Source organism: Pleurodeles waltl, chromosome 5 (assembly GCF_031143425.1).
Source record: "Pleurodeles waltl isolate 20211129_DDA chromosome 5, aPleWal1.hap1.20221129, whole genome shotgun sequence".
NCBI classification, from domain to species: Eukaryota; Metazoa; Chordata; class Amphibia; order Caudata; family Salamandridae; genus Pleurodeles; species Pleurodeles waltl.
This window is the reverse complement of record NC_090444.1, coordinates 1869864413-1869889205: the sequence shown is the minus strand read 5'-3', so window position 1 is coordinate 1869889205 and position 24793 is coordinate 1869864413. Positions and strand designations below refer to the sequence as shown.

The 24793-nt window shown below is 52.4% G+C and overlaps 1 protein-coding gene across 2 annotated transcripts in view; it reads right to left on the bottom strand.

Moving 5' to 3' along the window:
- Positions 1–24793, bottom strand: part of LOC138296907 (transmembrane protein 121-like) — a 283237-nt gene that overhangs the window by 21128 nt on the left and 237316 nt on the right. The window lies entirely within an intron of this gene.

The window sequence follows — 24793 nt, the reverse complement described above, 5'->3', positions numbered from 1 at the left end:
TGCGGAACGTAAACAGTGTCAAGTACGCTGTTGTACATAAGGTTCTGTGGCTTCCAATATACGACTTGCAAACGAGTCACAAATTGCGAGTCGCAAAACTCGGGGTCGTACATCTGGCCCGTGGTCTTTTATTGTACAAGGAGGTGCCTTTCCACCTGCCTCGGTGCGCTTTCCCATTTCAGGAAATGAGCAAAACTGAAGCCTCTGCCCTGGTCTCCGGTAATTAAATGTATAAATGTGCCCTCCGCAGGAGGACGACAGACTCGGGGTGTCCCCGTCTTTGTAACATCCAAGGGCTGGAGGGGGTTTATTCCAGCTTCCGCTTAAAGATGTAGGGTGGTAAATTAAAAAATAAAAAGTTAATTTCAGTCCAGCCTCCTTTGGTTTCTGGGGCATCGGCCACCCACAGCTCTTTGTACACTGGTTGGGGGGGGGGGGGTGATGCCTCCATGTGGCCCCTTTCAGGAGCCCCCTCTGCTGGTGACGCGACCCTGAAGCACTTATGAGTAACAGCCAGCGCTGCGCTCATTAGGCTGGAAGGGATTCAGCCCCCGCCCGGTGTCATTGCCCGGGCTGCAGTTTGGGGGTGCCTGACTCGGGGGGTGCCTGGGCAGAGCACTGTGAGGGAAACCGTTCTTTAGAAAGACAGGTTCAGCTTCTGTGCTGCTGGGAAGTGTGGGGAGGTCAGTCACCGGTGATGGAGCTCGCGGTGGGGGCTCTGGCTGTCAGGGCCACCTGCCCCAGCATTCCTCGTCGTTTCACAAGCAGGACTATCATTCCCCTTGAAAGGGCCACGACTGAGGCAGCATCTCAAACTGAAGGCAAACTAAGCCCTGGTCCCAACCAACCGCTAGCCTGAGTCTGTCCCAGCAAAAAAGTCTCAAAGCACAAACTATATTGTATGTAATTGCATTTATATAGCGCCTACCACATGTGACAAGGGATAGCAAGTGCTATATGAATGCAATAAGGAGAGAACGTATTTTTCCTTTTCTTAAATGGTGTGGGTAGGAAGCTGGCTCTGTATTTACTATATCAAAATGAGATAGGACATGCCCGAGTCCAGGGGTTCCCCAGAGGCACAGAGTCCAGGGGTTCCCCCGAGGCGCAGAGTCCAGGGGTTCCCCAGAGGCACGGAGTCCAGGGGTTTCCCAGAGGCACGGAGTCCAGGGGTTCCCCAGAGGCACGGAGTCCAGGGGTACCCCAGATGCACAGAGTCCAAGGGTTCCCCAGAAGCTTGACAGAGGCAATAATAGATAATACTAATGCTCTCTTTGTGGTACAGTGGTCCAGCAGTTAGGTTTATCAGAGGGTAGTGTTAAGCATTTGTTGTACACACACAGGCAATAAATGAAAACACACACTCAATGACTTAACTCCAGACCAATGGTTTTTATATAGAAAAATATGTTTTGTTAATTTATTTCCAGAACCACAAGATTCAGTTTGCTGGTAAGTATATAAAATTAAATGTACTTTGCATAGATATGATCAGGACTTTGAATGGAATCGACAATGTATACAGTTTCCTTTAAAATGGCAAAAAGCTATTTTAAAAGTGAACACTGCAATTTTCAACAGTTCCTGGGGGAAGAAAATATCCTACTGTTTTACAGGTAAGTATTCAACTTACAGCTCTTATCTCCGGGGTTTAGGTAGTCCATTGTTGGGTGTTCAAGTTAATCCTAAACTCCCACCACCAGCAACTCAGGGCCAGTCAGGTGCAGAGGTCAAAGAGGAACCAACTTAACGTGGGCTCCTATGGAGATAGGGGGTACTCGGAATCCGGTCAACTACCAGGTAAGTACCCGCGACTCAGAGAGAAGACCAGGGAGGTTCAAGAGAGCATTGGAGGGACCCCAAGTAGGCCCCAAGCACACACCCTCAGCAGCGCTAGGGTGGCCGGGTGCAGGGTGCAACCAGGGCATCGGGTTTTCAATGCAACCCTATGGGTCACTATGAGGATGCATACGAGGTCCGGGGGGCTTCTCGGGCAAACCACCGGCTAGATAGGGAGGACGGCTTCCTGCTGGTCGATGCTGCACCTGGGGATCAGGCTCTCCAAGGCCTGGGGGCTGCAGGTGCATTGTGTCCTTTAGGCGTCGGATATCTTCGTCTGGAGCCTATGGTCAGGGGGGTGCTCAGGATTCCCTCTGCATGCGTCATTGTGGAAGTTTGGAGGAGTTAACCCATGGTGGGCTCTTGCTCCCAATCATCTGGGGACCCTTTCTTGCTGGGTGGACCACCTGGACACAGGCAGTGGGCATCAGGTGCACAGGGGTCAGGACTCACACATCTGGAGTGAGGTGGGAGTCCTTAGTTGTAGGTTTCTTTTAGACAGAGCCGCCAACCTCTGGAGTTCCTGGTCCTTCTGGGTGCAGGGCAGTCCTCTGGAGTTGGCAGAGATCACTGGGCCCACTGGACGCATTGCTGGTCTTTTTAAAGGTTCTCTGAAGCAGGAGACAGGCTGGCAGGGCTGGGGCCAGAGCAGTTGTCGTCTTCCTTCTTCTCTGCTGGGGTCGGCTCTTCAGTCCTTCTTCTTCTTGTGGGTCACCAGGAATCTGGTGAGCTGGGTTCAGGGAGGCCCTTAAATCCTAGATTTAGGGGCGTTACAGGGGCCAGAGGGCAGTTGCCATAGGCTACTGTCCCTGAGGATGGCTACACCCTCCTTGTGCCCACTCCCTTTGCTGAGGGGGACACAAACCTATCCCTTTTGGTCCCTAGACTCCAAACCAGGATGGAGGATTCTGCAGGGAGGGGGTCACCTCAGCTCTGGACACCTTAGGGGTGGTCCTGGCTGGGGTGGTCACTTCTCCCTGTTTTCCCTAATTTTCCCGCCGGACTTGCTGCCAAAAGTGGGGCTTTATCTGGGGGGGGCGAGCATCTCCACTAGCTGGAGCGCCCTGGGGCACTGTAACAAGAGGCTTGAGCCTTTGAGGCTCACCGCCAGGTGTTACAGTTCCATCCAGGACAGGCCTTGTTTCTGACAACAGAGTGCACAAAGGCACTCACCCCATGTGACCAGAAACTCATCTGAAAGTGGCAGGCTGGCACAGACCGGTCCATCCTACACTAGCATTTGGGCTAACATACATGCCCTCTGTGTGCATCTTTCAATAAATCCCACACTGGCATCAGTGTGGGGTTTATTGAGCTGAGAAGTTTGATACCAAACTTCCCAGTATTCAGTGAAGCCATTATGGTGCTGTGGAGTTAGTAATGACAAACTCCCAGACCATATACTCAATATGGCTACCCTGCACTTACAAAGTCCAAGAATGGACTCAGACCCTGTAGGGCCTTATTGTTCATGCAGCTATGCCCTTACCTGTGGTATAGTGCACCCTGCCTTAGGGATGTAAGGCCTGCTAGAGGGGTGACTTACCTATGCCACAGGCAGTGGGTTGTGGGCATGGCACCCTGAAGTGGTGCCATGTAGACTTTACCTTTTTCTCACCACCTGCACACACAAGCTGCAAGGCAGTGTGCATGTGCTGAGTGAGGGGTCCCCAGGGTAGCATAATACATGCTGCAGCCCTTAGAGACCTTCCCTGGCCACAGGGCCCTTGGTACCAGGGGTATCATTTACAAGGGACTTAACTGTGTGCCAGGGCTGTGCCAATTGTGGGAACAAAGGTACAGTTTTAGGGAAAGAACACTGGTGCTGGGGCCTGGTTAGCAGGGTCCCGGGACACTTTCAATCAAAGTTGGCATCCCTAGGCAAAAAGTGGGGGATAACCGTGCCAACTGTGGTACTTTCCTACAGTGGGGCATTGGCGCTGGAGCACTTGTGGCTGCCTGGCACCAACACAGGGCACTTGCACCATGGTGCTGGCTACCTGTGTCATGGACAGGATGTGTTTGTGCAGGAAGGGATACCTTCCTGTACAAAAACAATCCTTAAAGACATTTCCATTTTGTCTGTGTGCTGCAGAATGCAAAACACATACAAAGAGTAGGTAACGAGGAAAAATTAAGATATTTCTCCTTGTGAAGACCAGGCCAGTGAGGGACACCATTTTAGCTCAATCTCGGTTTACAGACCTTTGTAAACCTAGGGTTGTATCAAAATCCGTGGATGGATGCGTGGGAATGCGCAGATTCCACCCATGGAACGTGTTGCCTTGGATGTACTGAACAACACAGAGTCAGGCAAGGAGGCTTTGCGTGGTTCAGTAAATACCACTAAAGGACTTGTGTTGCCTTGTAATGCCTTGCGATAACTTGCGTCACGCAAAGGCAACGCAATTCCTTAGTATATCGAGTCCTTCAAGTGTGCAAAGTGATACTGGCAATCAGGGCTTTGGCAGGAGTTAGGGGCATATTTATGAAAGTGATGCTGCAACCAGTGCGGGCTGCTTTTCTTGAGCCCTTAGTGCCCCCGAACAGCACCACGTTTGTGCTCTATTTAATATACAGCGCACCATGGCGGTAGTTAGTGAACTAATGTCAGAATTTTTTACACTAGTCTGGCGCTTTGCAGGATTAGCGTAAAAAAGTCAGACGCTAATCATGCAAAGCACACAGAGGCCCATTGTAAACAATGAGAGCCTCCTTTTAAAGCCTCCTCTGAGCAGGCGTTAAAAGTGCAGAAAAAATGATGCAAAGAAATCTCTTAGATTCCTTTGCACCATTTAGCCCCCCCTAACAGGGGAACACCCCCTTGGAATACATTATACCTGGCGCAGGCAGATTGTAGCGCAAAGGGTCGCAAAGTGGCGCAATGCATGCATTGCACTACCTTGTAAACATGGAACAGCATTTTTGGCCACCTAACGCCACATTAGCATTAAAAAAACGACGCTAATGTGTCGTTAGAATGGTGCTAAGCCCTCTGTACTCTGGGCCTTAGTTTGTTTCAGTGACTGATGGTTGATGGCTTGATAAGAACGTCATGTCAGTCAGTTAATTTAACAGTCATGCATTGTGCTCTGACAGTCTGTATACAGGCAGCAGAGGAGACCCCCCACCTCATCTTTGCTATGTAGCTCAGCGTGGTCGGGGGGCACACATGCACCACATCAGGTACATAAGTGTGGTGCAACATTCCACTGCGCCTAGTCGCAGGCTGGGGGTGCTGACCTCTCACAGACCCCCTCACAGTCCCCCTCACAAAACGCTGTGCGTGCCTCTTGCCCTGGGTATCTGGTAGCTGCACATGTAACTGACTGACAGACAGCGTATCACTGGGTATAGATGGCACCTGGCACTGCACCCACCAAAGCTTTCTATTGCATCAGCAAGGTGTGCCCCAAACTGCACTGCCCTTGTGTGGCTCAACTACTGGGCCTCCTTACCATGTCCACGAGGGGTCGTTGGTGGTTGGGAAACACAGTGAAAAGGGTGCCCAGCTCCAAATCCAACACACACACGCATTTCAAAGGCTCGATTGAAACACACCCTGGTGCGCAAGCTCTGACCCTTGCAGGCGCTCCAGCTGACCCGCTTTTGTAGTCGGCAGATGCTGCCTTCACCTCCTATGGTATGTGAACATCAAACTGTGTTCTTGTGCATTAATGCACCTGCTTCTGAGGCAATCCAAGTGTCCCCCTCTTTTGAATGTCTCACTGAAGAGGGGATTTTAAAGCTCAGGTTTGGTGCCAGAGACAAGAGTTCACATTTTACACAGGCAAGGGAATCAGAGAGATCAAAGAGGATGGCATCTAGATGAATCTACTGAAACAACCACACTCCACAACCCAGCATCAAAGCAATGAAGTAACCTCAAACCACCACACTTACTTTTGAAAATTAAACACTATCAGACAGTATTTATTTTTTCAAAGACACTTGAATAAAATGTTCTGTCTGAAATTTCTTAAAATCATCGTTAACCACTGACCTGGCCATTCAACCACTATCCCCATGAAAATATGGTTTGGACCCCCAGATTAAAACTAGGCCCCATACTTAGAACTTGACAAGGTGAACTCAGCCAAACCCATGACATTTTAATCAAAGGGACAAGACTGCCTTGGATGGAGAACCTCATTTCAGTGCATGTCTGATTAAGCAGAGGAACCCAAAACTGAAGTTAGTTCCACTTCTAGATATGCGGCTGAATACCTAGGAGACACTAATGAGTGGCCGCTGTGAGAAGGTAGCCTCTTTCTAGCCTTGTTACCCCCACTTTTGGCCTGTTTGTGAGTGTATGTCAGGGTGTTTGTCACTGTTTTCACTGTCTCACTGGGATCCTGATAGCCAGGCCTCAGTGCTCATAGTGAAAACACCATGTTTTCAGTATGGTTGTTATGTGTCACTGGGATCCTGCTAGTCAGGACCCCAGTGCTCATAGGTTTGTGGCCTATATGTATGTGTCACTGGGACCCTGTCACACAGGGCCCCAGTGCTCATAGGTGTGCATGTATATGTTTCCTGTGTGGTGCCTAACTGTCTCACTGAGGCTCTGCTAACCAGAACCTCAGTGGTTATGCTCTCTCATTACTTTTAAATTGTCACTAACAGGCTAGTGACCATTTTTACCAATTTACATTGGCTTACTGGAACACCCTTATAATTTCCTAGTATATGGTACTGAGGTACCCAGGGTATTGGGGTTCCAGGAGACCCCTATGGGCTGCAGCATTTCTTTTGCCACCCATAGGGAGCTCTGACAATTCTTACACAGGCCTGCCACTGCAGCCTGAGTGAAATAACGTCCACGTTATTTCACAGCCATTTTACACTGCACTTAAGTAACTTATAAGTCACCTATATGTCTAACCTTTACCTGGTAAAGGTTAGGTGCAAAGTTACTTAGTGTGAGGGCACCCTGGCACTAGCCAAGGTGCCCCCACATTGTTCAGAGCCAATTCCCTGAACTTTGTGAGTGCGGGGACACCATTACACGTGTGCACTACATATAGGTCACTACCTATATGTAGCTTCACCATGGTAACTCCGAATATGGCCATGTAACATGTCTATGATCATGGAATTGCCCCCTCTATACCATCCTGGCATAGTTGGCACAATCCCATGATCCCAGTGGTCTGTAGCACAGACCCTGGTACTGCCAAACTGCCCTTCCTGGGGTTTCACTGCAACTGCTGCTGCTGCCAACCCCTCAGACAGGCAGCTGCCCTCCTGGGGTCCAGCCAGGCCTGGCCCAGGATGGCAGAACAAAGAACTTCCTCTGAGAGAGGGTGTGACACCCTCTCCCTTTGGAAAATGGTGTGAAGGCAGGGGAGGAGTAGCCTCCCCCAGCCTCTGGAAATGCTTTGTTGGGCACAGAGGTGCCCAATTCTGCATAAGCCAGTCTACACCGGTTCAGGGACCCCTTAGCCCCTGCTCTGGCGCGAAACTGGACAAAGGAAAGGGGAGTGACCACTCCCCTGACCTGCACCTCCCCTGGGAGGTGTCCAGAGCTCCTCCAGTGTGCTCCAGACCTCTGCCATCTTGGAAACAGAGGTGCTGCTGGCACACTGGACTGCTCTGAGTGGCCAGTGCCACCAGGTGACGTCAGAGACTCCTTGTGATAGGCTCCTTCAGGTGTTAGTAGCCTTTCCTCTCTCCTAGGTAGCCAAACCCTCTTTTCTGGCTATTTAGGGTCTCTGTCTCTGGGGAAACTGCAGATAACGAATGCATGAGCTCAGCCGAGTTCCTCTGCATCTCCCTCTTCACCTTCTGATAAGGAATCGACCGCTGACCGCGCTGGAAGCCTGCAAACCTGCAACATAGTAGCAAAGACGACTACTGCAACTCTGTAACGCTGATCCTGCCGCCTTCTCGACTGTTTTCCTGCTTGTGCATGCTGTGGGGGTAGTCTGCCTCCTCTCTGCACCAGAAGCTCCGAAGAAATCTCCCGTGGGTCGACGGAATCTTCCCCCTGCAACCGCAGGCACCAAAAAGCTGCATCTCCGGTCCCTTGGGTCTCCTCTCAGCACGACGAGCGAGGTCCCTCGAATCCAGCGACACCGTCCAAGTGACCCCCACAGTCCAGTGACTCTTCAGCCCAAGTTTGGTGGAGGTAAGTCCTTGCCTCACCTCGCTGGGCTGCATTGCTGGGAACCGCGACTTTGCAAGCTTCTCCGGCCCCTGTACACTTCCGGCGGAAATCCTTCGTGCACAGCCAAGCCTGGGTCCACGGCACTCTAACCTGCATTGCACGACTTTCTAAGTTGGTCTCCGGCGACGTGGGACTCCTTTGTGCAACTTCGGCGAGCACCGTTTCACGCATCCTCGTAGTGCCTGTTTCTGGCACTTCTCCGGGTGCTACCTGCTTCAGTGAGGGCTCTTTGTCTTGCTCGACGTCCCCTCTCTCTGCAGGTCCAATTTGCGACCTCCTGGTCCCTCCTGGGCCCCAGCAGCGTCCAAAAACGCCATTCGCACGATTTGCGTGTAGCAAGGCTTGTTGGCGTCCATCCGGCGGGAAAACACTTCTGCACGACTCTCCAAGGCGTGGGGGATCCATCCTCCAAAGGGGAAGTCTATAGCCCTTGTCGTTCCTGCAGTATTCACAGTTCTTCAGCCTAGTAAGAGCTTCTTTGCACCAACCGCTGGCATTTCTTGGGCATCTGCCCATCTCCGAGCTGCTTGTGACTTTTGGACTTGGTCCCCTTGTTCCACAGGTACCCTCAGTCAGGAATCCATCGTTGTTGCATTGCTGATTTGTGTTTTCCTTGCATTTTCCCTCTAACACGACTATTTTGTCCTTAGGGGAACTTTAGTGCACTTTGCACTCACTTTTCAGGGTCTTGGGGAGGGTTATTTTGCTAACTCTCACTATTTTCTAATAGTCCCAGCGACCCTCTACAAGGTCACATAGGTTTGGGGTCCATTCGTGGTTCGCATTCCACTTTTGGAGTATATGGTTTGTGTTGCCCCTATCCCTATGTTTCCCCATTGCATCCTATTGTAACTATACATTGTTTGCACTGTTTTCTAAGACTATACTGCATATTTTTGCTATTGTGTATATATATCTTGTGTATATTTCCTATCCTCTCACTGAGGGTACACTCTAAGATACTTTGGCATATTGTCATAAAAATAAAGTACCTTTATTTTTAGTATAATTGTGTATTGTGTTTTCTTATGATATTGTGCATATGACACTAAGTGGTACTGTAGTAGCTTCACACGTCTCCTAGTTCAGCCTAAGCTGCTCTGCTAAGCTACCATTATCTATCAGCATAAGCTGCTAGACACCCTATACACTAATAAGGGATAACTGGGCCTGGTGCAAGGTGCAAGTACCCCTTGGTACTCACTACAAGCCAGTCCAGCCTCCTACATTGGTTGTGCAGCGGTGGGATAAGTGCTTTGAGACTACTTACCACTCTTGTCATTGTACTTTTCATAAGAGAAAAATATACAAAACAAGGTCAGTGTATATACACATAGCCAAAAAGTTTTGCATTTCCTCTTTTCACTCTTTTCTAAGTGCTGAAAAGTACTTCTAAACTTTCAAAAAGTTCTTAAAAGTTTAAAAAGTTTTTTCTGTCTTTCCAAAAAGTTCTGAAAACTTTTTTCTCTTTGTCTATCCCTTTAACTCTCTCTAAAAAATGTCTGGCACAGGCCAAAAAGTTGAACTGTCCAAACTTGCATATGATCACCTTAGCTGGAAAGGAGCAAGGAGTCTCTGCATAGAGAGAGGTTTGAGTGTAGGGAAGAATCCTTCCTTAGAACTTTTAATTAATATGCTTAGAGTACAGGATAAGGCCATAAGTGCCCAATCTGTAGAAAAAGTAGCTAATGGTTCTCAATCTGATCCAGGGACTCCCCCAGGAAAAGGTTCAGGAAAGAAACTTCTCAGCCTGCCCATTACTAGACAGTCTAGCATAGTTGGTACAGAGGTTGAATCACATCATACTGATGATGTGCTCTCACATTATGCTGGTAGCCAAGCTGTTAGGGTGCCCTTGGTAAGGGACAGGTCTCCTTCTGTTCATTCCCATCATACCTCTGTATCTAGAAATGTCCCTCCCACCCACCCTGATGACAGATTGTTAGAAAGGGAGCTCAATAGATTGAGAGTGGAGCAAACCAGACTGAAGCTCAAGAAGCAACAGCTGGATTTGGATAGACAGTCTTTAGAAATAGAGAGGGAAAGACAGAAGATGGGTTTAGATACCCATGGTGGCAGCAGCAGTATTCCCCATAGTCATCCTGCAAAAGAGCATGATTCCAGGAATCTGCATAAGATAGTTCCCCCTTACAAGGAGGGGGATGACATTAACAAGTGGTTTGCTGCACTTGAGAGGGCCTGTGCTGTACAGGATGTCCCTCAAAAGCAGTGGGCTGCTATCCTATGGCTATCATTTACTGGAAAGGGTAGGGATAGACTCCTTACTGTGAAAGAAAGTGATGCCAATAATTTTACAGTTCTTAAGAATGCACTCCTGGATGGTTATGGCTTAACCACTGAACAGTACAGGATAAAGTTCAGAGAGACCAAAAAGGAGTCTTCACAAGACTGGGTTGATTTCATTGACCATTCAGTGAAGGCCTTGGAGGGGTGGTTACATGGCAGTAAAGTTACTGATTATGAAAGCCTGTATAACACAATCCTGAGAGAGCATATACTTAATAATTGTGTGTCTGATTTGTTGCACCAGTACCTGGTAGACTCTGATCTGACCTCTCCCCAAGAATTGGGAAAGAAGGCAGACAAATGGGTCAGAACAAGGGTGAACAGAAAAGTTCATACAGGGGGTGACAAAGATGGCAATAAGAAGAAAGATGGTGAAAAATCTCAAGATAAGCATGGGGATAAGGGTAAAACCAAAGATCCCACTTCAAATCTTAAACACTCTTCAGAGGGTGGGGATAAAACAAATTCTTCCTCTTCTTCCCAACCTGCACACATTAAAAAGCCTTGGTGCTTTGTGTGTAAAAACAGAGGCCATAGGCCAGGGGATAAGTCCTGTCCAGGTAAACCTCCTGAGCCTACCACCACTAATACATCAAGCTCTAGTGCCCCTAGCAGTAGTGGTACTAGTGGTGGGACTGCTGGCAACAGTCAAGCAAAGGGTGTAGTTGGGTTCACTTATGGGTCCATAGTGGAAACTGATGTAATCAGTCCCAAGACAGTTTCTGTCACACCTAGTGGCATTGGCCTTGCCACACTGGCTGCTTGTCCCCTTACAATGGATAAGTACAGGCAGACAGTTTCAATAAATGGTGTTGAGGCCTTGGCCTACAGGGACACAGGTGCCAGTTTCACTTTGGTGACTGAAAACCTAGTGCCTCCTGAACAACACATCATTGGACAACAGTATACGATTATTGATGTCCATAACTCCACTAAGTTTCTTCCCTTAGCTATAATTCAGTTTAGTTGGGGTGGAGTTACTGGCCCTAAGCAGGTGGTGGTATCACCTAGCTTACCTGTAGACTGTCTCTTAGGTAATGACCTAGAGGCCTCAGGTTGGGCTGATGTAGAGTTTTATGCCCATGCAGCCATGCTGGGCATCCCTGAGGAATTGTTCCCTCTCATTTCTACTGAAATGAAAAAGCAAAGGAGAGAAGGCCTGAAAACTCAGGATCCCTCTCCATCAACAGGTAAAAAGGGTATCACAGTATCCCCTAACCACCCTACCATTCAGGATACTATTCCTGTGGTGGGAGAAACCTCTCCTGGGGTGGCACCTGTTCCAAGGGAATCATCAGCTGGCAAAGCTGGACTCCCTGAGGTGGAAGTACCTCTCTGTGGGATAACTAACATTGGTGAGAAAAACAGCACCATTTTAGTTAACATGGAGCATCCCTCCAACCCTCCCAGAGAAACTTTAGTGCAGAAACCCTGCACTACCTCACAACACTTAGGACAGCATCCCTGCCCTAGTGTGGAGCTCATAGGACAGCATCCCTGCCCTGCTCCAACTCAAGAGAAACAGCATCCCTGTTCTCTCTTCCAGCCAAATGGACAAAGTTTTTGCCCAGCTATGGCTTTACTGAGACAGCATCCCTGTCTGGCATTTCCATCATTACAAATAGGTTCAGTGGATAATTCCCACTGCTCTAAACTAAAACTTACTGATAGAAACTCTGAAAATACATCTTCACATTGTTGCTTAGCTAAAAAACTTCAAACAGGGTGGTTTACATCCCCACAGGGAAGTAACCATATAGTGGATGATAAAGGGAGTAACCAGTCTATTGCAGAGCTACTCTCTACTTATCACCACTTAGACAATAAAGTCTCAACTGGCCAAGGTTAGCCTTATTGTCCTTCGTTTGGGGGGGGGTTGTGTGAGAAGGTAGCCTCTTTCTAGCCTTGTTACCCCCACTTTTGGCCTGTTTGTGAGTGTATGTCAGGGTGTTTGTCACTGTTTTCACTGTCTCACTGGGATCCTGATAGCCAGGCCTCAGTGCTCATAGTGAAAACACCATGTTTTCAGTATGGTTGTTATGTGTCACTGGGATCCTGCTAGTCAGGACCCCAGTGCTCATAGGTTTGTGGCCTATATGTATGTGTCACTGGGACCCTGTCACACAGGGCCCCAGTGCTCATAGGTGTGCATGTATATGTTTCCTGTGTGGTGCCTAACTGTCTCACTGAGGCTCTGCTAACCAGAACCTCAGTGGTTATGCTCTCTCATTACTTTTAAATTGTCACTAACAGGCTAGTGACCATTTTTACCAATTTACATTGGCTTACTGGAACACCCTTATAATTTCCTAGTATATGGTACTGAGGTACCCAGGGTATTGGGGTTCCAGGAGACCCCTATGGGCTGCAGCATTTCTTTTGCCACCCATAGGGAGCTCTGACAATTCTTACACAGGCCTGCCACTGCAGCCTGAGTGAAATAACGTCCACGTTATTTCACAGCCATTTTACACTGCACTTAAGTAACTTATAAGTCACCTATATGTCTAACCTTTACCTGGTAAAGGTTAGGTGCAAAGTTACTTAGTGTGAGGGCACCCTGGCACTAGCCAAGGTGCCCCCACATTGTTCAGAGCCAATTCCCTGAACTTTGTGAGTGCGGGGACACCATTACACGTGTGCACTACATATAGGTCACTACCTATATGTAGCTTCACCATGGTAACTCCGAATATGGCCATGTAACATGTCTATGATCATGGAATTGCCCCCTCTATACCATCCTGGCATAGTTGGCACAATCCCATGATCCCAGTGGTCTGTAGCACAGACCCTGGTACTGCCAAACTGCCCTTCCTGGGGTTTCACTGCAACTGCTGCTGCTGCCAACCCCTCAGACAGGCAGCTGCCCTCCTGGGGTCCAGCCAGGCCTGGCCCAGGATGGCAGAACAAAGAACTTCCTCTGAGAGAGGGTGTGACACCCTCTCCCTTTGGAAAATGGTGTGAAGGCAGGGGAGGAGTAGCCTCCCCCAGCCTCTGGAAATGCTTTGTTGGGCACAGAGGTGCCCAATTCTGCATAAGCCAGTCTACACCGGTTCAGGGACCCCTTAGCCCCTGCTCTGGCGCGAAACTGGACAAAGGAAAGGGGAGTGACCACTCCCCTGACCTGCACCTCCCCTGGGAGGTGTCCAGAGCTCCTCCAGTGTGCTCCAGACCTCTGCCATCTTGGAAACAGAGGTGCTGCTGGCACACTGGACTGCTCTGAGTGGCCAGTGCCACCAGGTGACGTCAGAGACTCCTTGTGATAGGCTCCTTCAGGTGTTAGTAGCCTTTCCTCTCTCCTAGGTAGCCAAACCCTCTTTTCTGGCTATTTAGGGTCTCTGTCTCTGGGGAAACTGCAGATAACGAATGCATGAGCTCAGCCGAGTTCCTCTGCATCTCCCTCTTCACCTTCTGATAAGGAATCGACCGCTGACCGCGCTGGAAGCCTGCAAACCTGCAACATAGTAGCAAAGACGACTACTGCAACTCTGTAACGCTGATCCTGCCACCTTCTCGACTGTTTTCCTGCTTGTGCATGCTGTGGGGGTAGTCTGCCTCCTCTCTGCACCAGAAGCTCCGAAGAAATCTCCCGTGGGTCGACGGAATCTTCCCCCTGCAACCGCAGGCACCAAAAAGCTGCATCTCCGGTCCCTTGGGTCTCCTCTCAGCACGACGAGCGAGGTCCCTCGAATCCAGCGACACCGTCCAAGTGACCCCCACAGTCCAGTGACTCTTCAGCCCAAGTTTGGTGGAGGTAAGTCCTTGCCTCACCTCGCTGGGCTGCATTGCTGGGAACCGCGACTTTGCAAGCTTCTCCGGCCCCTGTACACTTCCGGCGGAAATCCTTCGTGCACAGCCAAGCCTGGGTCCACGGCACTCTAACCTGCATTGCACGACTTTCTAAGTTGGTCTCCGGCGACGTGGGACTCCTTTGTGCAACTTCGGCGAGCACCGTTTCACGCATCCTCGTAGTGCCTGTTTCTGGCACTTCTCCGGGTGCTACCTGCTTCAGTGAGGGCTCTTTGTCTTGCTCGACGTCCCCTCTCTCTGCAGGTCCAATTTGCGACCTCCTGGTCCCTCCTGGGCCCCAGCAGCGTCCAAAAACGCCATTCGCACGATTTGCGTGTAGCAAGGCTTGTTGGCGTCCATCCGGCGGGAAAACACTTCTGCACGACTCTCCAAGGCGTGGGGGATCCATCCTCCAAAGGGGAAGTCTCTAGCCCTTGTCGTTCCTGCAGTATTCACAGTTCTTCAGCCTAGTAAGAGCTTCTTTGCACCAACCGCTGGCATTTCTTGGGCATCTGCCCATCTCCGAGCTGCTTGTGACTTTTGGACTTGGTCCCCTTGTTCCACAGGTACCCTCAGTCAGGAATCCATCGTTGTTGCATTGCTGATTTGTGTTTTCCTTGCATTTTCCCTCTAACACGACTATTTTGTCCTTAGGGGAACTTTAGTGCACTTTGCACTCACTTTTCAGGGTCTTGGGGAGGGTTATTTTGCTAACTCTCACTATTTTCTAATAGTCCCAGCGACCCTCTACAAGGTCACATAGGTTTGGGGTCCATTCGTGGTTCGCATTCCACTTTTGGAGTATATGGTTTGTGTTGCCCCTATCCCTATGTTTCCCCATTGCATCCTATTGTAACTATACATTGTTTGCACTGTTTTCTAAGACTATACTGCATATTTTTGCTATTGTGTATATATATCTTGTGTATATTTCCTATCCTCTCACTGAGGGTACACTCTAAGATACTTTGGCATATTGTCATAAAAATAAAGTACCTTTATTTTTAGTATAACTGTGTATTGTGTTTTCTTATGATATTGTGCATATGACACTAAGTGGTACTGTAGTAGCTTCACACGTCTCCTAGTTCAGCCTAAGCTGCTCTGCTAAGCTACCATTATCTATCAGCATAAGCTGCTAGACACCCTATACACTAATAAGGGATAACTGGGCCTGGTGCAAGGTGCAAGTACCCCTTGGTACTCACTACAAGCCAGTCCAGCCTCCTACAGCCGCACAGAGTACATCAGCTCCTGCACATGCAGAGAGGGTGTGGCTGCCATGAACAGATCCTGCCCTCTTGTAGAGCAGAGCTCATCCACAGATTGAGTTGATCTTTTGTTGTAGTTTTATTTAGCACAAACCTGACCTGCAGGTAATGGGGTGCTTTACACGACCCCCATTTACATCACACAAGGTCAGATATGTTTTTAAGGTCACGGGGAGATCAAGTACCTGATTTAGAGTTTGACAAATGTGACGGATATCCCGTCTGCCGTATTCCGATGAGATATTATGGAATCATAGTACGGTGGACGGGATATCTATTGTGTTTGGGAGGGAGTAAGACCATCCATCAAACTCTAGTTCAGGTCCGGAGCTACCCCTGACCTGCATTTTTGGTCAGGAGAAGGTCCCCGCGGCGCACAGCTCCACCGTTGTGCCCGCGTCCCTCTCCCCGCCCTCGCAGCTGCTACAGCGAGTTCGAGGCCCTTCTCCACCCGCGGGCCCCCACCTGCGCCTCATCCCTGGTGGTCTAGTGGTGCCGTGAGTATTGTCTGTCTGTTTGCCTTGTGTTACCTCGCGGCCAAGGCCTGGAACACCCTCCCCATCTACCTACGGCGGACAAAGGACCTACTGACCTTCAGGAGACTCCTCAAAACCTGGCTGTTCGAGCAGTAGTAGGCTTCCCCCCCTCCTCAAAGCGCCTTGAGACCCTCACGGGTGAGTAGCATGCTCCACAAATACACTGATTGATTGACTGAAGTGATTTGCCCAGGTTCACAGGAGGTTGAACTGACGCCGAGACTCAAACTTCATTCCCCAGTTCCAAAGTCAGCATCTCCGGTCGTAACTCCACATCTGAGTCCCTGAAACAGGCTGGCGGTCTTTTTTTAAAAATTATGACCATGGCGGTTACCGCCATGGTTATCCGCCGCTTCTCCATTCCGCCTGCCAGGGCGGAGACTACCGCCAAGCTGGAGACCTGGGTCTCCAGCCCGGCGGCCGTCACTATACCGCCGGCGGTATTTTGACCTGGCTGACCGCCATGGATTTCATGCGGTTTGAAACTGCCATGAAATCCATGGCGGTAAGCACTATCAGTGCCAGGGAATTCCTTCCCTGGCACTGATAGGGGCCACCCCCACCCCGAACCCCTCCCCTACACCCCCCACCACCCCTGCCACCCCCCAAAGGTGGCAGGACCCCCCTCCCCACCCCAACCCCAACATCACATCAATCACTCATACACACACGACACGCACGCAGGCACCACCAACACACATACACGCACACACACCGACATACATGCCAACATCCACACACACAGTCAGACACGCACACCCACATTCAAACATACACGCACACAACCATATAGACATACCTACAGTCATACACGCACTCATTCCCAACCTCACAACACCACCGCAAGTATACACGCACTCACACCCCCCCACTACATACACACACGCACACCCCCATGCACCCACACAACACACAAAACCCCCTGACCCCCCTCCCCTAACGGAAGATCGACTTACCTGGTCCGTCGATCCTCCTGGAGGGGGCGGGATCCATGGGGGCTGCTCTGATGACACGACAGCATGAACAGAACACCGCCACGCCGAATCACAGGATGTGATTCGGTGGGCGGTGTTCTGTTGACGTGGCGGTGGAGGTGGAGCAACCTCCACTTCCCCGCCGCCCGCCAGTATGGCTGTTGGCGCCTTTCCGTCCGAAAAAGGACGGAGAGCTGCCAACAGTCATAATACACCGAGCGGCAAACCGCCACCACTGGCGGTCTTCCGCACGGCGGTCTTGGCAAAAGACCGCCGAGGTCAAAATGACCCCCATAGTGCGTAACCCCAGCCTGGCGCTGGGCCGCAACAGATTTTCTCTTGAGTTTCTTTACAGGCAGTTTATTTCTTGCACTGACCCAGAGCAGAGTCCCTGCATACATAGAGCTCAGCTCCTGCACAGAAAGAGATTTTGTTGATTCATAGATTGGTTTGAAGCAGGTCACAGGCAGGGTTCAGCTCTTTCAATATTCATGAGTAGAATATAAAATCTGAATGAACTTCTGTTGGGAATGAGATGCCGGTGACCAGGTACCAATCTCCAGGAGCGCCACAGGCCTCTCACACAGGTTAGTCTCTGACACGGCCTCCCTCTGAGATACCAGTGACCAGGTACTAATCTCCAGGAGCGCCACAGGCCTCGCACACAGGTTAGTCTCTGACACGGCCTCCCTCTGAGATACCAGTGAACAGGTACCAATCTCCAGGAGCGCCGCAGGCCTCGCACATGGGTTAGTCTCTGACACAGCCTCTCTCTGAGATACCGGTGACCAGGTACCAATCTCCAGGAGCGCCACAGGCCTCGTACACGGGTTAGTCTCTGACACGGCCTCCCTATGAGATACCGGTGACCAGGTACCAATCTCCAGGAGCGCCACAGGCCTCGCACACGGGTTAGTCTCTGACACAGCCTCCCTCTGAGATACCGGTGACCAGGTACCAATCTCCAGGAGCGCCACAGGCCTCGCACACGGGTTAGTCTCTGACACGGCCTCCCTCTGAGATACCGGTGAACAGGTACCAATCTCCAGGAGCGCCGCAGGCCTCTCACACGGGTTAGTTTCTGACACGGCCTCTCTCTGAGATACCGGTGACCAGGTACCAATCTCCAGGAGCGCCACAGGCCTCTCACACGGGTTAGTCTCTGACACAGCCTCCCTCTGAGATACCGGTGACCAGGTACCAATCTCCAGGAGCGCCACAGGCCTCTCACACGGGTTAGTCTCTGACACGGCCTCCCTCTGAGATACCGGTGACCAGGTACCAATCTCCAGGAGCGCCGCAGGCCTCTCACACGGGTTAGTCTCTGACACGGCCTCCCTCTGAGATACCGGTGACCAGGTACCAATCTCCAGGAGCGCCGCAGGCCTCTCACACGGGTTAGTCTCTGACACGGCCTCTCTCTGAGATACCGGTGACCAGGTACCAATCTCCAGGAGCGCCGCAGGCCTCTCACATGGGTTAGTCTCTGACACGGCCTCTCTCTGAGATACTGGTGACCAGGTACCAATCTCCAGGAGCGCCACAGGCCTCTCACATGGGTTAGTCTCTGACACGGCCTCTCTCTGAGATACTGGTGACCAGGTACCAATCTCCAGGAGCGCCACAGGCCTCTCACACGGGTTAGTCTCTGACACGGACTCCCTCTGAGATACTGGTGACCAGGTACCAATCTCCGGGAGCGCCACAGGCCTCTCACACGGGTTAGTCTCTGACACGGCCTCCCTCTGAGATACCGGTGACCAGGTACTAATCTGTGGGAGTGCCACAGGCCTCTCACATGGGTTAGTCTCTGACACGGCCTCCCTCTGAGATACCGGTGAACAGGTACTAATCTGTGGGAGTGCCACAGGCCTCTCACATGGGTTAGTCTCTGACACGGCCTCCCTCTGAGATACCGGTGACCAGGTACCAATCTCCAGGAGCGCCGCAGGCCTCTCACACGGGTTAGTCTCTGACATGGCCTCCCTCTGAGATACTGGTGACCAGGTACCAATCTACGGGAGCGCCGCAGGCCTCGCACACAGGTTTGTCTCTGACACGGCCTCCCTCTGAGATACTGGTGACCAGGTACCAATCTCCAGGAGCGCCGCAGGCCTCTCACACGGGTTAGTCTCTGACACGGCCTCCCTCTGAGATACTGGTGACCAGGTACCAATCTACGGGAGCGCCGCAGGCCTCGCACACAGGTTAGTCTCTGACACAGCCTCTCTCTGAGAGACCGGTGACCAGGTACCAATCTCTAGGAGCGCCGCAGGCCTCTCACACGGGTTAGTTTCTGACAAGGCCTCCCTCTGAGATACCGGTGACCAGGTACCAATCTCCAGGAGCGCCACAGGCCTCTCACACGGGTTAGTCTCTGACACGGCCTCACTCTGAGATACCGGTGACCAGGTACCAATCTCCAGGAGCGCCACAGGCCTCGCACACGGGTTAGTCTCTGACACGGCCTCCCTCTGAGATACCGGTGACCAGGTAGTAATCTACGGGAGCGCCACAGGCCTCTCACACGGGTTAGTCTCTGACACGGCCTTCCTCTGAGATACCGGTGACCAGGTACTAATCTCCAGGAGCGCCACAGGCCTCTCACCCAGGTTAGTCTCTGACACGGCCTCTCTCTGAGATACCGGTGACCAGGTACCAATCTCCAGGAGCGCCGCAGGCCTCTCACACGGGTTAGTCTCTGACACGGCCTCCCTCTAAGATACCGGTGACCAGGTAGTAATCTACGGGAGCGCCACAGGCCTCGCACACGGGTTAGTCTCTGACACAGCCTCCCTCTGAGATACCATTGACCAGGTACCAATCTCCAGGAGCGCCACAGGCCTCTCACACGGGTTAGTCTCTGACACAGCCTCCCTCTGAGATACCGGTGACCAGGTACTAATCTGTGGGAGTGCCGCAGGCCTCTCACACGGGTTAGTCTCTGACACGGCCTCCCTCTGAGATACCGGTGACCAGGCACCAATCTCCAGGAGCGCCACAGGCCTCTCACATGGGTTAGTCTCTGACACGGCCTCCCTCTGAGATACCGGTGACCAGGTACCAATCTCCAGGAGCGCCACAGGCCTCTCACACGGGTTAGTCTCTGACACGGCCTCCCTCTGAGATACCGGTGACCAGGTACCAATCTCCAGGAGCGCCACAGGCCTCTCACACGGGTTAGTCTCTGACACGGCCTCTCTCTGAGATACCGGTGACCAGGTAGTAATCTACGGGAGCGCCACAGGCCTCTCACACGGGTTAGTCTCTGACACGGCCTCCCTCTGAGATACCGGTGACCAGGTACCAATCTCCAGGAGCGCCACAGGCCTCTCACACAGGTTAGTCTCTGACACGGCCTCCCTCTGAGATACCGGTGACCAGGTACCAATCTCCAGGAGCGCCACAGGCCTCTCACACGGGTTAGTCTCTCACACGGCCTCCCTCTGAGATACCGGTGACCAGGTAGTAATCTACGGGAGCACCACAGGCCTCTCACACGGGTTAGTCTCTGACACGGCCTCCCTCTGAGATACCGGTGACCAGGTACCAATCTCCAGGAGCGCCACAGGCCTCTCACACGGGTTAGCCTCTGACACGGCCTCCCTCTGAGATACCGGTGACCAGGTACCAATCTCCAGGAGCGCCACAGGCCTCTCACACGGGTTAGTCTCTGACACGGCCTCCCTCTGAGATACTGGTGACCAGGTACCAATCTCCAGGACCGCTGCAGGCCTCGCACACGGGTAAGTCTCTGACACAGCCTCCCTCTGAGATACCGGTGACCAGGTACTAATCTGTGGGAGCGCCACAGGCCTCTCACACAGGTTGGTCTCTGACACGGCCTCCCTCTGAGATACCAGTGACCAGGTACTAATCTCCAGGAGTGCCGCAGGCCTCTCACATGGGTTAGTTTCTGACAGGGCCTCCCTCTGAGATACCGGTGACCAGGTACCAATCTCCAGGAGCGCCGCAGGCCTCTCACACAGGTTAGTCTCTGACACGGCCTCCCTCTGAGATACTGGGGACCAGGTACCAATCTCCAGGAGCGTCACAGGCCTCTCACACGGGTTAGTCTCTGACACGGCCTCTCTCTGAGATACCGGTGACCAGGTACCAATCTGTGGGAGCGCCACAGGCCTCGCACATGGGTTAGTCTCTGACACGGCCTCCCTCTGAGATACCAGCGACCAGGTACCAATCTCCAGGAGCGCCGCAGGCCTCTCACATGGTTAGTCTCTGACACGGCCTCCCTCTGAGATACCGGTGACCAGGTACCAATCTCCAGGAGCACCGCAGGCCTCTCACACGGGTTAGTCTCTGACACAGCCTCTCTCTGAGATACCGGTGACCAGGTACTAATCTCCAGGAGCACCGCAGGTCTCTCACACGGGTTAGTCTCTCACGCAGCCTCCCTCTGAGATACCGGTGACCAGGTACCAATCTCCAGGAGCGCCACAGGCTTCTCACACGGGTTAGTCTCTGACACGGCCTCCCTCTGAGATACCGGTGACCAGGTACCAATCTCCAGGAGCACCGCAGGTCTCTCACACGGGTTAGTCTTTGACACGGCCTCCCTCTGAGATACCGGTGACCAGGTACCAATCTCCAGGAGCACCGCAGGTCTCTCACACGGGTTAGTCTCTGACACGGCCTCCCTCTGAGATACCGGTGACCAGGTACTAATCTCCAGGAGCGCCGCAGGCCTCTCACACGGGTTAGTCTCTGACACGGCCTCCCTCTGAGATACCGGTGACCAGGTACCAATCTCCAGGAGCGCCACAGGTGTCTCACACGGGTTAGTCTCTGACACGGCCTCCCTCTGAGATACCGGTGACCAGGTACCAATCTCCAGGAGCGCCACAGGCCTCGCACACGGGTTAGTCTCTGACACGGCCTCCTTCTGAGATACCGGTGACCAGGTACCAATCTCCAGGAGCACCGCAGGTCTCTCACATGGGTTAGTCTCTGACACGGCCTCTCTCTGAGATACCGGTGACCAGGTACCAATCTCCAGGAGCGCCACAGGCCTCTCCCACAGGTTAGTCTCTGACACGGCCTCCCTCTGAGATACCGGTGACCAGGTACCAATCTCCAGGAGCACCGCAGGTCTCTCACATGGGTTAGTCTCTGACACGGCCTCTCTCTGAGATACCGGTGACCAGGTACCAATCTCCAGGAGCGCCACAGGCCTCTCACACGGGTTAGTCTCTGACACAGCCTCCCTCTGAGATACCGGTGACCAGGTAGTAATCTATGGGAGCGCCACAGGCCTCTCACACAGGTTAGTCTCTGACACGGCCTCCCTCTGAGATTCCGGTGACCAGGTACCAATCTCCAGGAGCGCCGCAGGCCTCGCACATGGGTTAGTCTCTGACACGGCCTCCCTCTGAGATACTGGTGACCAGTTACCAATCTCCAGGAGCGCCGCAGGCCTCTCACACGGGTTAGTCTCTGACACGGCCTCCCTCTGAGATACCGGTGACCAGGTACCAATTTCCAGGAGCGCCGCAGGCCTCGCACATGGGTTAGTCTCTGACACGGCCTCCCTCTGAGATACTGGTGACCAGGTACCAATCTCCAGGAGCGCCGCAGGCCTCTCCCACGGGTTAGTCTCTGACACGGCCTCCCTCTGAGATACCGGTGACCAGGTACCAATCTCCAGGAGCACCGCAGGTCTCTCACATGGGTTAGTCTCTGACACGGCCTCTCTCTGAGATACCGGTGACCAGGTACCAATCTCCAGGAGCGCCACAGGCCTCTCACACGGGTTAGTCTCTGACACAGCCTCCCTCTGAGATACCGGTGACCAGGTAGTAATCTATGGGAGCGCCACAGGCCTCTCACACGGGTTAGTCTCTGACACGGCCTCCCTCTGAGATACCGGTGACCAGGTACCAATCTCCAGGAGCGCCGCAGGCCTCGCACATGGGTTAGTCTCTGACACGGCCTCCCTCTGAGATACTGGTGACCAGTTACCAATCTCCAGGAGCGCCGCAGGCCTCTCACACGGGTTAGTCTCTGACACGGCCTCCCTCTGAGATACCGGTGACCAGGTACCAATCTCCAGGAGCGCCGCAGGCCTCGCACATGGGTTAGTCTCTGACACGGCCTCCCTCTGAGATACTGGTGACCAGGTACCAATCTGCAGGAGCGCCGCAGGCCTCTCACACGGGTTAGTCTCTGACACGGCCTCCCTCTGAGATACCGGTGACCAGGTACCAATCTCCAGGAGCACCGCAGGTCTCTCACACGGGTTAGTCTTTGACATGGCCTCCCTCTGAGATACCGGTGACCAGGTACCAATCTCCAGGAGCGCCGCAGGTCTCTCACACGGGTTAGTCTCTGACACGGCCTCCCTCTGAGATACCGGTGACCAGGTACTAATCTCCAGGAGCGCCGCAGGCCTCTCACACGGGTTAGTCTCTGACACGGCCTCCCTCTGAGATACCGGTGACCAGGTACCAATCTCCAGGAGCGCCACAGGTTTCTCACACGGGTTAGTCTCTGACACGGCCTCCCTCTGAGATACCGGTGACCAGGTACCAATCTCCAGGAGCGCCACAGGCCTCTCACACGGGTTAGTCTCTGACACGGCCTCCCTCTGAGATACCGGTGACCAGGTACCAATCTCCAGGAGCGCCACAGGTTTCTCACACGGGTTAGTCTCTGACACGGCTTCCCTCTGAGATACCGGTGACCAGGTACCAATCTCCAGGAGCGCCACAGGCCTCGCACACGGGTTAGTCTCTGACACGGCCTCCCTCTGAGATACCGGTGACCAGGTACCAATCTCCAGGAGCACCGCAGGTCTCTCACACGGGTTAGTCTTTGACACGGCCTCCCTCTGAGATACCAGTGACCAGGTACCAATCTCCAGGAGCGCCACAGGCCTCGCACACGGGTTAGTCTCTGACGCGGCCTCCCTCTGAGATACCGGTGACCAGTTACCAATCTCCAGGAGCGCCACAGGTTTCTCACACGGGTTAGTCTCTGACACGGCCTCCCTCTGAGATACCGGTGACCAGGTACCAATCTCCAGGAGCGCCACAGGCCTCGCACACGGGTTAGTCTCTGACACGGCCTCCCTCTGAGATACCGGTGACCAGTTACCAATCTCCAGGAGCGCCACAGGTTTCTCACACGGGTTAGTCTCTGACACGGCCTCCCTCTGAGATACCGGTGACCAGTTACCAATCTCCAGGAGCGCCACAGGCCTCTCACACGGGTTAGTCTCTACTCACTGCAAGCAAATGCTGCAGCCGTCATATACTGGCCGCTCCTGCTGCTGTCACTCTCAGTACTGCTCTTAATTTACATCACTCGTGCCAGTGCCTGGCGTCTTCAGGCCATCATGAACAATGCTGTCATTCACTAGTGACCCAGCTGTCAGTCCTTTTGCTATCTCATCTCCGGCTTGATTGCAGCAGGCAAACCCTAAATTGAGTGGATGGATGTGTGAAGAATAAAGCCTGTGAGAGCAGGTCAACTTCAAGGGTACAGAAGGGATTCCCTTCAGTAGCCTCAGGCTTCAATCGTGGTTGCTTCGGCAGACAAACGATCTAAGCCCCCCACTAGACTGGTAGCTACACCTTCGATCTTCCTGCAAAAAATCATTGGGTATCTATTCAGGTGGCAGAACATGAGCTCATCACTGGCTGGTGTTGCCAACCAGCTGGAGTCGCAGGATCCCAGTGTGAGGGGGCAGCAGGGTCATGGGTATGCCCACAGCTTCCCACATTCATGCTCTATGCCCAGGTCTCCCTCTGGGTATCCTCGGATCTCTCAGTCTAACGCTGAGCCAGTGTTTTATACTGCAGATGTCACCGTAACAAGATATAATGTATTTTTACACAGCTTCAGCTCTTTCATAAACATTACTGACAACATTATGTACCATAATGA